The sequence below is a fragment of the Hippocampus zosterae genome, chromosome 4 (genome assembly GCF_025434085.1).
Source record: "Hippocampus zosterae strain Florida chromosome 4, ASM2543408v3, whole genome shotgun sequence".
NCBI classification, from domain to species: Eukaryota; Metazoa; Chordata; class Actinopteri; order Syngnathiformes; family Syngnathidae; genus Hippocampus; species Hippocampus zosterae.
The window spans coordinates 15,611,731-15,625,766 of record NC_067454.1 but is presented as its reverse complement, the minus strand read 5'-3'; the positions used below and the strand labels follow the sequence as shown (position 1 = coordinate 15,625,766).

The 14,036-nt window shown below is 40.8% G+C and overlaps 1 protein-coding gene across 3 annotated transcripts in view; it reads right to left on the bottom strand.

Moving 5' to 3' along the window:
* zfhx3b (zinc finger homeobox 3b) overlaps positions 1-14,036 on the bottom strand; it is a 266,964-nt gene that overhangs the window by 205,047 nt on the left and 47,881 nt on the right. For all 3 annotated transcript variants that reach the window (XM_052063746.1, XM_052063744.1, XM_052063747.1), the window contains exon 2: positions 9,306-9,346. The gene's annotated coding sequence lies outside the window, so the exon portion shown is untranslated. The remainder of the gene's footprint in view (positions 1-9,305; positions 9,347-14,036) is intronic.

Genomic DNA, 14,036 nt, shown 5'->3' with positions numbered 1-14,036 from the left:
AAATATTAAAGACAACAGCAGAGTTTGAATTTAAACATAAAAGCAATTTGTGCCGTGTTTATTCTGTAAAGCTGAACAAGCAGATAGTTACGCTCACTGGTCAAAAATTAGAGACTGTATACCTGCACAATATACCTGTGTCAATAATTGTGACTCGACAAAGATAAAAATGCATGATGCAAACATTTAAAGTGACACTGTCAGAGGGATTAATCTAACATTAACGTTATTATTGATTATGATGGACTTCATTTGTGCTTTATCTTGTGAAGAGGTTAATTACATATCACTGCAAAATATTAGAAAAAGCTTTGGATATTTGATTGGGCTCATGTCTAGGCTACATTTGAATGAATATCAAAAAGAGGTATGATTTGAAATGGTAACTTTGTTGCGGGTGTATTTATGATTTAGATCCAGGTGTAATATATGATTAAAGACACCGCAAATTTTTCTTACAAATCATTTCCCCTTTCATTGGGTGCGTACAAATACTCTATGGTATCTTCCAGTGCATAATGCAGAAAATTACACAGTCATTGCAAGAAGAGACAGTGACAGCTTGATGACAAAAATGAGGATGTAAAAAAATAAGCCTTAAAAAGGGATATTAAATGTGGCACTTGCAAGTGACTACACCCTACATCGGGTTCTAAATCATGTCCTTTTTCTCACAACGCGTGAACCACTTGTGTTGATTTTCATTGTTGCAAGAACATATATGCGGACTACTCACAAAAGCATTATGATGGATGACTTGATTTAAATGGAGGCTTTTGCCACCTATGTTGCCCCCTCCCCTTCCTCAGCCCAAACACAGCCACAACCATTTCCGACACCAAATGTAAAGTCCAACTGCCCTCCAAATCCCTCCCAATTATAAAAGGTCCTTGAGTTGCTGTTTTGCCCCCTCTCCAGCTCCTGTTTGATTACTGAGTGCGGGGCATGCGCCGCAGGCAATCAGCCCCCAAAGCACGCAGGACCAAGAGATGTGGCGGCGTGTTGCCGTTGGTGGGGAGAATCAAATCCAAAACATTACAAAAAAAAAAAGCTAAAAAGGGACTTGCGGACGGCAATTACAGGCCATCGAGCCAGGCCTCGGCTCGAGCACTCAAGAGTGGCCGTGATTTCCGACAGAAAAGCTCATTAGTTTTTATTGGAGGAAATAGAAGCTAGGTGACTTAAAATGGCAAAGTAATGTTTTGGGGAGGAGGACTGAAAGGAGGCCTCCCTCACCGAGGTCTCCCATGGCCCCCATTGTGCTGTCAGAGGGACACACAGACGTCATAGTCCATAATGTGGCTGAACAATTTCTGGGAAAAAAATTGAATTGCAATGTTGCTGACAGATTTCAATTGGATTAAACAAAAAAAAATGTAATTTCTTGTCTCGGGTAATACTTGCCAGTGGCTGTCATGAAGAGAGCCATTCAAGAGAGTTGACTCTGAGTGGAGGTGCCGCGTGACGAAAGTACGATAGGATCCACCATATATTTACGACCATACGGCGCACCGTATTAAAATGTGTCATGTCAGCTACGGGCGCTATGTCAGTATTTAACACATACACAAGATGCGTTATTTTATTGGATGCGGGCATGGTAAAATGTAGGCTAGCTTATAAAATGCGGTACATACATTCATGCATGCATGCTAGCATATGTTTTTAAAAAGGCAGCAGGAACAAAACTGAGTCCAGTTGTACTTTATTGAAGTGTTTAACTCAGTATTTACTCACATTATTTTCTGATCAATTCTCATCCTCAAATCCATGTTCATTTCGGATACAGAAGTGCTCATCTTCTGTATCCGAAATGAACAGCTGGGCAAATTCTCCATCAAACATGCCAGGTTCCCTCGTGTCATTTTCAGAGTCACTGTTGTTGCCGTGCCTTTTGCGAAAGCTCGAACAACAATGCAAGCACATACTGTACGTAAGCCTGAGCATCCACAATCCACTCACAAATTGTGGCTGAACCCGCTCGACACTGCCTCCCAGTCTTTGTAAAGCTGTTCGCTGTGTTCACCATTGCTCCCACGCCCATCGCAATTTTAGTTTGGCCATGTCTCTCTATTACCATGGCAACCAAGCACAACAGTAAGAGACGACTACACGCGGATAAGTTGGGGGTTGTACTTTTTATATTTCTTCATTTATACAGTGTTTGGACATCTTCAATACTTAAGAAGTGCAGTCCACATGTTTATATAATTATTAAATTTTAAAATACGAGCATTTTAAATGGTAAAGTCACAGATTTGTTTGCGTGATTGTTAAAATCTGATTTCTGACTTAGTGACTTCTAAATACGCCACACCTGGTTGAGGGAACTTTGTGAGGTTGTTGTATTAAAACCTTCGAAGACTGCGAGCCAAAGTGTTTAATAAGTTAACAACTCTGAAGTTGATAAATGAACTGTACTGCCTTTATTTTAGTGTAAGCGTAAGACCAAAAAGTTTCTGCATAATAAATCTGGTATTGTGTATTGTAATAGAGATATATTTTATTGAAAAAAAAAAAAAACAGGGAAAGGGGACGTTGAAAAAAATAATTGCAGATATAAATTGCAATATTGAAGGGGGGTGTGAGGGAGAGCAGTTAGATTATTTTTGAAATTCGTTCACCCCTAGTAAGCATACCCGGCGTTCTGTTGAACGGATACATTTTATCCTTCTGTCTGTATGCTTGTCAGCGCACGCATGCATCAACACAACAGTCGGGCCTGCGAAAACATTGTGAGCGGGCACGGCGGCGCCGTGTTTGCTCGACTCGCTGTAATGACTGCCTGCAGATTTCTCGTCACGACTGTGTGGGTCCGAGGCTGCGAGAGGACGAGTGAGGTAGGACGCCATGTTTGCTTTTGTGCACGGCCGCCAGTGTGTGTGTGTGTGTGTGTGTGTGTGTGTGTGTGTGTGTGTGTGTGTGTGTGTGTGTATACCGCGCCGCGTCTGACGTTATTGCAGATTGTGTAAGCGATGATCTGCCGCCAACCGGCGGATGAAGTACTCGCATGTCTGTGTGCTTTTCACAACCGGAGGAAATATTTTAAATCAACAATTATTTTGTGGCTCGGATGCGGCATCTCCATCGCTTAGGTGTACACAGCACAATTATTCTGTTTAGGAGGGCGTAATAAATGAAATCAGATATTAATTTTATCAGTTCTGAGTGTGTGTTTGTCTTCATTGTGTTTGCAGCTGATACTCTCCACTCCTAATCTGTATTCAGGGCAGGTGGGCTCCAGCACAGACCCACGGCTCGGTAACTAATGGAGGGGCTGATCGGAGCCTGATGATGACCACATGGCCATTTATACGCACGCGCACGCACACACGCACTGTTTACAGTCCCACAAACACGATGGTCATTTGACTCATTTCCAAGCACATCCCTACCTATCATACAGCAAGCCAGATAAGTTAATTACATTGACCGTTTAATATTTGGTGGGTATGTTTGTTTGTTTGTTTGTGTGCGTGTGTGCGTGTGCGTGTGCGTGTGCGTGTGCGTGTGTGTGTGTGTGTGCGTGCGTGTGCAGGTGTGTGCGTGAGATGCATTCTCATTCTGAGCTTGTCAAATAGAGAAACCTTCGGTTCAGCTAGTGTGAACGGTCAAGTTGAGTTCTAGTGTCATTTAGACACAAATACCACTTGGTTAAGGCAAAACGGTGGCTTTATCTTTTTTCCCCGCCTTGGGTTGCTTGAGTTTTCTTTTCATGTCAATATCAGGAGATGTGGTCAAATTCACAACCGTATATTAAACTGTGTTTTTTTAATTCGTGGAGGCGAACAGAATTATGACATTGATGTAGTGAGTCTTCAACATGAGACTGTTCTATTGCATATGCTGTTGAAACGGTGTCGCCCAACGACCAATGAAAACATGTTTTATTCAGACATGCCAACCGCTATTATCACCTCTCAGGAATATCCAGAATGTTTTGTCAGGAACACTGGGCCTCACTCACTAATAAAGGTGTTGGAATGTTCGTACAAATTCAGCGTATACGCAAAATCACATTCAGATTCACGACACCCGCTACAGGCCTATTTTCTTTTCACCGTTGTGGGTATGTTGATGAATCAGAATTCATTCTAAATAACAGCGTGTGCCTCCGGCGCCCTAATTTGCAAAACCCACACCCATTTCTCTCCCCAAAAGGGCATCCGTTTGATGCATGTCCAAAAAAACAGACGCGGACGATGACACCGAAACATCTACAACTTTCTTTATCCTTTTTTGAAAAGGTTTTTCTCATCGGGAAGCTTGCAGAGCACAGGACCTGACAACAACTAATAATGTCAGCTGTTTTTAATTAAGTCCACAATTAACGTGCAGAATGCTGAAGACAAAACATTGATAAAAAAAATAATAATAATCACAGCTCCAATTAACAATTGCTTCACAAGTTGTTAAAAATAAATAGTAATGAATAAATATAGCACAGTCGAGAGACATCTGAAGCCAACAGAAATTATGAAATGTATTGTGCTTGGCATACTCACAAACTCTTTTTGTCGGCTAATAATTACGGACACGCAGTACACATAAGTGATGAGGATTGTCCTTCACAGTTATTCAGGACATTTGTCACCTCGTAAGCAAACGGTTGATTTCAGTTACTGTCGTTACAATTATGTTTTATTGATTACAGAAATGACTGCAGTTTCAGTATGTCATATATCTCGGGTTGAGGAGGTGTGTACTTGAGATTTGTTTTGAAGGCTGATTATGTGTGCATTGGATGAGGATGTTTTAAATACAAAAAAAAGTATTAAATTATCTTAAATGGTGATGTTTGTTTTTGGAGATTACACCTTTCAGTCTCCTCTTAAAAAGGTTTTAAAAAAACTAACAACAACAACAAAGCATGCTCAATAGGGTTTGAATCTGGATATTGACTTGTCCAGCATGATGAACTACTTTGTTGCTTTGGCAGCATTATCTGACTCTCTAAAGCCGATGCACATTTTTTGATTGGCAAACAAAATGTTACTGTGGACCTCTGAGTTAATTTTTCCGCTGCGATAATTTCTGTACATCAATGAAGATTAATGAGCCCGTCCGTCCCTGAAGAAGCCATGCGCGCCCAAGCTGTGACATTGCCTCCGATAAGTAGACCATTTTCTCCCTCAAAGTTTTCGTCTTAAACTTAAAGGAGACATGTATTGCATTTTTTTATTAAATCCACCTACACCCCCATAATTAAAAACAATTTTAAAAAATCAATGACTGTGGTACATTTCACACATACACTTTTTTGCTTGCCAAATCAGTCTGTTTTGCGTCGGGTAGTTCTGTCGAATGCGAATAATGGTGAGTACAGATTTCCGTATTTAACAACCAATAGTTTCAGAATTAAGGGTGCCTACCTTTTGAGCCCTGAGTGGAAAAAAAGCAAGTTCGAACTGTGACACGTATTGCATGTTACCTCATGTAGTCAACACTTCATTACACAGCATTGATGGAAGGTGAGTTTGTTTTGAATAATCACTGTTGAATTATTGTGGATTCCCCCGTCTATGAATTTATATACGATTCTTCATCTTTGACGATAGCAACATCATTGTAATTGGCATGTCAGGCAAAACTGTCCTAACATCCAGTGCGCAGATCTCGCCAAATCATATTTTGTCATTTGCTTACTCCTGGTTTCCTTTCCTGCTGCTTTGCTTTCCCCTTTCTTCCTCCTCCTCCGCTGATCTCAGTCCAGTGAGCTGACTGCGTGTGTGACCTTGTGGCCTCCGAGGCTCTCAGGGAGAAAGGTAATGGGCCCAACCCCGGAACACAATCTCACTCTGGGTGCAACTCGGGGCTGCCGGCGGCTTTGATCCAGTAGCCCTTGCTTAGGTCTCCTGACGCCTGCTGAGGAAATTCATAGGAACAACTGGAAGAGGCCTGTGTTTATTCAGCTCCTTTAATGAGGAGGGAGACGGATTATCAGGGGCTACAATCTCCCCCCACAAAAACAACACACCGAAGGAAAACTGCTGCTCCTTCCAGATGTTGCTCTATCACTGGTCACTCCAAGAGAAGCAGAGCAGGGGGAGAGAGAGAGAGAGAGAGAGCCATTGGGAAGTTTCACTGTGCAGTAAGGTGAACTAGTGGTTGGAAAAGGGATTCCCCTGCATTGTATGGACACATGTGGAAGCTATTTGCTCTTAATTTAAAGCACTCTATAGATAAAAGTTTCCACTTAGTTTAGAAACATGTTTTTTCAACGTCACAAGAATTTAGCGAAAAATAAAAGAAACACGACTGTATTTTCCTGTAACTGCAGCCACAGAAGAATCCTCACAGCTCCTGACTGACTTATCAATGCTGCTTAGAAGTACAACAGTAGACACGAAATTTATTGGCGGCGACGACAATTGCTTTCAACGCAAATGGACGTGGCTGCGAGTCTCAACTGTGAACCTCAACATTCTCTTGGCACAGTCAGCCTATGCCACGCGTCAATTACCACGCACGTCACAAGGCCAAAAATTGAAGGGTCAACCCAAGTTCCCCCTCCCTTATAAAAAGGCAGTGGGGTGGTTGGAAGACAATTAATTAAGGATTAATAAATACAGTCAAACGTCTGTGCTGATGCACAAACACATGATTAACCCTCGTAGTGCACCGCTTGCGATAAATGTAAAATGATGTCTTTGAATCAAAGGCAAAGGTATTCAGAAAAACACGAGAGAGCTGAAACTTATGGAGGGGTTCTAACATAGCCTAAATTTCATGATGTTACCGGCTGAAAATTCTGAGGCATTGCAGCAATAATAAAAAAACGTTTTGATACCTTAATCTTCACAATTTACATATTTTACACCATAGAGACCCATTATAATTCATATTTTTGAATGCATCGTAAACCTAATGTGTATACATGCATTTCACGCGATTTTTATGTCAATCGCTTTGTTTTCGCTTGGACAGATGTAAGCATGCCACAATGTTGGGTTGAGGTCATTCCAATTGTGCAACTTCTAGGTGGCACCAGAAGATCGCAAATGAGTTTGCCTTTTTGGAGGAGGCTTCAAACCAATGCATTTTACATGAACACGTCCGGTCGGGATTGTTAGTAGGGCTTGGTTGGGACCTCCAGACACAATTTTTTTTCCCCTTTTGCAAAAAATAAAGAATACAAAATCCCAAAGAACTAATAAAAACTATATATGTATGGATAGCACAGATGCCTCTGAACATTTTGAGTGTTTGAAAAAAAAAAAGAATGTTTTTATAACACAAAATACATCATTACAAAAATTGTAAAATGCGTAACTTAAGTCCTTTTTAATTTGGAGCACACAAGGGTTAAATAAGTCCTCTTGAAACAAACTATTGTCAAATATATAAGGTGCACATCTTGATTAGTTTATTTCCAAAAACACTATGGTGGTGTAGAAGGGCAAAATATTCTACAAATGATCAGAAATGATCATGCGGTAGTCAGATATATTGTCTCATCGGACTGCTTTTGCGATATTTTACCTGCAGACCGAACACTAATGTTGGCTGCGTGTCACACTCTTGACCCTATTGCCTGTAGCTTGACCTGATCAATACATTGCTCTATTGTCAAGTCGTTTAGAAGAGGATGATGGCTCAGCCGCCGGTCACAAATCGACACACAGGCTATAGGTCAGTCTGGGTGTCTCATTTACATCTCATTGGCATACATACATCAGTTCCTGTGGAAACAGGTTGCGTTGGATGTCCGGCCCAACGGAAACGTTAATGAAGTTATATAATATGCGACGGTTGAAAACATTTCTCAGCTATGTTTAGTAACATCTCAGAAATTTTATTTGGTCCACTCAGAGAGACAAGAAATCCATTGAGAGGCATCTCGGAAAATGTTCTGTGCTTTGTTAAACGTTAATGCCGTCTGTCTTGGCTCGTGTTGCAAAGCTCGGCCAAGTTTCATGCGTCCCCGAGTTTCTAATTCAGATATAGTTGTCCTGGTGGAGGACGCGTAACGCTGTTTAGATTGGATTTAGTATTACTGCGTAATAGGCTATAGCCATTCTATGACAGATATTAGCTTTTTATATTACATAAGTTATTCCCTGTTTTGTAGTTTAGCTCAAATTGGTCTCATTTTAAGTTAATGTGTGATTTTCACTTTCCTTCGCCACATTGTTTTATGATTAGAACCGGCAACACTACCGAACATTAGGACATTGTGGAGATTATTCTGTAGCACAGAGGGGAAATATACTGCTCCCAAAAAATAAAGGGAACACTTAAACAACACCATGTAACTCCAAGCGTTCTCTTAATTTTTTTGAGCAGTTTTGTATTATCACTTTCCTAAATAAATGCGGAGGTACCGGGTTCAATTCCAGCTCCGGCCTCCCTGTGTGGAGTTTCCATGTTCTCCCCGGGGCTGTGTGGGTTTTCTGCGGGTACTCCGGTCTCCTCCCACATTCCAAAAACATGCATGGCAGGCTGATTGAACACTCCAAATTGTCCCTCAGTGTGGATGGGCGGATCGGAAAATGAATGAATGAATATTTTCTACTTTTAGTTGGGTCATTTTTCAGTGTGAAGAAGAAATGCAATTTCCATGCAGCAATTAAAGATGACAAAATCTTGCAATCATTTATGTCTTTTCCTCGTTTGTCTGCCTAAAAATGTTGACATGTGAGCCGACAAGAAATTCCACTTTGAGCTTGAGAAAACCTCTGGCAGTTTTCTATGTGATCTCTGCCTGGTGAGCAGAGTGTGCCGTTTCAAATAAATTTTTGTTTCATATTGTTGTGTTGAAAAGTGACATTGTTGGGCAATACCCGCATTGCACATTTCAATGTTATACTTTTGTCTATTTGGTTTTGAACGATCTGATTAATAATAAGATCAGAAGTTCCTCAACAGTTACTCATCGCTTGAGTAGCTTTTTTACCAATTACTTTTAATCAAGTACGTATTTATTTGAAGGACAACATTACTTTTACTTGAGTGATATTATTCTACGGATAAAGTTTTATGATGTGTGTAGCTTGTGACCATGTGTTGGAATCGCAGGGAGACTTGGGTCTAACTTGAACAGGATGTCTTTCAACAAGAATTATTCAGGCGAGGGACTGGATTGACTGCAAAATTGTTCATAAAACAAGATTGCCATTGTATTACGCACACTGCGAGGTAAAGTGCGGGCAGAGTGGAAAGAAGGGAAGAACTATATGAATAACTGTAGGCCATATTAGAAACAAAGTGTATTTTCGGAAGAAATTACACAACGTAGGAACTTTGTACAAAACAAAACAAAACAAACGTATTGTGAAAATAACGCGTTTTAAGTCAGCACTTACCAATTGTGAAGCAGAGGAGCGCTTCCCTCACAGTCCTATGCCTGCAACACATAAAAGAAGTGCATCACTGTTGACATGTGGCCTTAGATCTCATATCCTTGACTGTATGCAAGAAAAAAAAAATAACAGTGAACCACAGGTCTTACTGCTCATTTGAGTTTCCTAACATTCCAATTCCTAAAACCTCATGCCAACATCCATCTTACAGGCCAATAACATTTGCCTCAAAGCTGAACTTAGCCCGCAAAAACAGTCTTACGGTAAAATGGATATAATCTGAATAATAGAACAAATCATTAAGAGACATTTTCATCATTATTATTCTTATCATTATCATTATTATTATTTTGCATTCCACTCAAACAGTGAGGGGCATGCTGTTTGTTATTAAGTTATATTGCAACTCGAGGGCAGGAAAAAGACAGCAGTAATATGCCTGAAATACCTTGTACATAAGAGCCACAAAAAAAGAGGAAATTAAAAAAACTACAGCTTTCTTGACTCCTATTTCATTCTGAATCTCAATCTCAATACATAGAGTGGATATAAAAAGTCTAGACACCACTGTTCAAATACCAGGTTTTTGTGACATAAAAAATGAGGCCAAGATTACTTTTTTTCACCATTAATGTGACCATCAATCATTTCAACTTAAAAAAGTATTTTTGGGAAGGGAAGAAAAAAAATAAACAAGAGAGATCATGTGATCGCCTAAGTTTGCAAGCCCTCTTAAATGAGATGATTTGGGCTGTAGTTAGAATTCAACAATCGCATCCTAACACGTAAAATGGAGTCAGCACGCGCACACACACACAACTTAAAGTACCTCTCATGAACCCCAAATGAAGTTAGGTTGTTCTAGTCGGCTTTTCCTGGCATTTCTTTGCTTTTTAGCAGAAGCCCAAAGGCTTCATGCTGTTTTCAATTAGGATTGGCAGCTGTTCATGCAGTAGTTCCCTGGACCCAACGTAAGACCTGAGTTCCAGTTGAAGAAAAAAAGTCAGAGAGTCTGATGCTTCCACCTGACATACCTTTTCAAACTATGGACAAAAAGCTCAACCTTGTTCAACGGGTTGCAAATACATTTTCCCAAATGTATTTGCTGTAATTTGTAATGTTGACGTTTTTTTTCTCAAAGGAGTTGTACAGATAGGGTCAATGGCATTTGAATAGGGGTGTGTAGCTCTTTTATATTCACTGTATTGACGACGGTTCGGCTCAAAGTGGAGAGCACGTATTGTTCCTCCTCCGAACTCATTTGGGTCACAGTACGTAAAACTCAGACTTTGTAAACATGGTAAAAAGTAGAAATAACTTGATGTATGCTACTACTAAATGCCAGCTTTCAAAGTTGCACCTCAAAGACATTCTATTATGGCCATTGCAGACACTTCTGGGATCTATATTAAAACATAATCACAATTTTTTGAGATGGAGATCCAAACATTGGAAACATGACCTTGAAAAGAATTTCCTTTCTTCTTTCATTTGTGAAGAAATAATTACAGACGTCATTCCAGACTCCCTCGGTGAGCAATACATTATAGTTTCATTTTAGTCACTAATCTTCAGTTCAGGGAACTGCAAACTTTACATTGCACTGGAATACTCCATCTCAAGAGCTGATGAATTAAAGACTAAGTAAACTAGTGAGTACTAGTATTAATGGAGAGTCGACCTCTGCCAAGGTCACGGTGTTGATAGTGTTGTAGATGGCTATGATGCTTTGGAGGTGGTCTTAGTATTCCAAAGATAGATATAGATACCTCCGAAAGGCCCCTGGGATTACCATAATATGCATTACTCAGTGAATACCAACATCCAAAGGTACTAAACCCTTTTTTTTTTTTTTAATCTGATGGGCTTGTCTTGCATGGACTATGTTTGACGGGGCCAATTACATCATGAGACATAACTCAAATAATCTTTTACAATTGAAAAGAAGGGAAATGCTATTAATCCGTTCCAATCTTCCCGGCAAAAAAAAAATATTGTTGTCATTTGTATTTTGAATGAGGAAAAGATAATAATGTACTTTACAAAAACATACCGTAATGACACATTTGATTAAAATTTAAAAGAATCAAACCATGTAGCACTGCATCAATTCAAAGTCTGTACTGCTCTTTCTCATGTGCCGCATGGGGACAGTATAAAACATACAGACTGATATAGTGTTCAGTGAGACTATCTACTTCTCTCAGTTCATCAGTACAGCACGAATATTAATCACTCTTTGCAGAGCAAAAATATTATGACTGAAATTTGTCTAACATGTGTTACTACATTGCCTATGTTGCATAAAGTGTTGACTGTGCCACAGAATAGGTGCTATTTAGCATTAGCATCAAGCTAGTGGACTTTAAATCTAAATTATGTGGTTAATTTAAATGCACAAGGTGTAATGCTCTGCATTCAACATAGAGACAATATATCGTAAACAGGAATGACGTTGTAACATCAAGCCTTGCTAATACGTAACTCAAAGCCACACTTGGTCTCACTTTGCAGTGCGCCTTGCAAAGGGATGCTGAAACCTCAATCAGTCCTTAACCCGCTGCCCTAAGACAAGATAAAGCCATTCATTCCCTTGACTCCAGGTCAGTAAGCAAGCTTGTATTTTGGGATGGCTGCTGCCGATTGCGTATGCACTTTAATAATAAGGCTGCAGGTCCGGCAGATTTATTGGCCCGTGGTGGGGTGGGGGGACCGGACTCCCTTGGCCTCCAGCTTCCCTTGGTGCCATTACGCCAGAGTGAGATATAGTGGGATATTGATCCCAATGCCACTTCATTTTGCAATAACTATTACACGATATTCTCCCGGGCTGCGCACGGGCGCCTGATTTATGCCGCCTTGCTATTTACATTAACAGTAAGTGTTTTTCTATACCGGCTGGGGAGGGTCTTCCGGGCACACGAGTGGAGATGTGCACATTCACATTCCATCCCATACCCGTGAGCCTTTTTGTAGTGTTTGAATCCTTTATGCACAGGCAGAGGTCCTGAGCGTTTTGCAGTCTGCCACGTGGGTAATGAAAGGTACAGACGTAAACATATTGCGGAGTACATCCCGGCCTTCATTACAGATGCACAGTTGTCCTTGAGGCAATGTTACCCACTCTTATTAAATTGTATTTAGAGCATATGCTCTAAAATAAGTGACGCGTGCCAATATAAATTCCTTCACACTGCAGTGGGCATAAAATTCTACACACCCCTGATAATGAGACCAATATAAATCATTTAAACCATTGGTGTGATCTATACAAATCAATTCACTTTTTTTTAAATATATATTTTCACTTTTTTTAAAATGTATATTTTCAAATATAGTAACAAGGAATTGATCAAATGTGGTTGCATCCTCTTTTCACTTCAGTGCCTTTGTTCAGAATGATTTCAAACTAGAGAGAGTCAGCACAAACCTGCCACGATTTAAACTGCCTCTGATTAACCCTACCCCACCCCCCAATGTTCTCGGAGGCTTGCTAGTTTAGCCAGAAGGTTTTGTACTAACACTGACTGCTATTTCAAAGTGTTCGTAAGAAATAAAGTGATATAAAACTGTAACTATGGTGTTATTTTGAGTGGTGCTGTGTTTGCAGCAACACACACTTTGGAATTATGGCCTAAAAGTGCAACCTTGTTTCCATAGAACAATAACAAAAATCTCCCAAACATCTGTGTGAAAATCTGTGTGTTATGGTGTGTTATGAAATCCAGGTTGAATTTTCTGGCAATAATTCCAAAAAAGTGAGTTTGCGCACTAAAAGAACACCGTAGCTAAAGTGAATCATGGTAATGTTTTGATGCTATTTTTCTTCAGGTAGAACTGGGGCCTTTGACAATATGGCAGATCGTATAAACAGCAGCCAAAAGCCACATTGAAGAAGAAAAACAACAAAAAAACAACAACACTCAAGCATTCATGTATGTAAAGAGCACATCATTTGAATCAATTAGCGTTTTCTCCTGCCCCTCCAATAGATTTAAATCAGCACATCCACCATTATGTTCCATTTATTTGCTCTTGAATGTTTAATTGAATGCTGCCAGTTGGCAAAGCCTCTCATTTGAAAGACAATGATGAGGTTAATTAGGATAAGCAGACAGGGGCACGGGTACCCGGCATGTGCTGCAACCAGCTGCACACTCCAAAGCCGGGGCCTTTGCCAAAGTGCTTTCTCATGCAGTGCCAGCCTGGTGTTGAGTGTTTGTTTACATCCGGGCGCACACTGTGTCAATGGCAGCTGTGAATGAGGAGGCGGGGGCAGGAGCTCCACGTCGTATAGTGCCGACATTCCCACAGGCAATCCCCAGAGGGGTCACAGCGCCCCAGATGCTGTCACTGTTACACGGTGCCACGAGACCAAAACAAAAGGACTAATGACCCTTAATTGCTTTGCCGCTGTTTAGAATCAGATGAGTGTTGCCTAAGCGGCAGTATGTAAATCAAATGCCCCCTCCTCGCTCCACTTCCGAACCAATCCCCAAGCGCTCTCCCCTGGCACAATCAAGTCTTTCTCTGATAAGGGGGCGGGCAGCTTAGCAGGCGCGCTGCCAAGTGACGGGAACTGGCAAGCGTGGTAATGTGCGCACACTTGTTGCTACAATGGCTGCCTGTTACGCCGCTACATTGTGGCCACGGGTCGACGTGTGCGAGGAGCAGATGGGCATCCGAAAGCCTCCACTTAGTTCCACATTCACCATGGCGGAAGAAAAGAAGTGT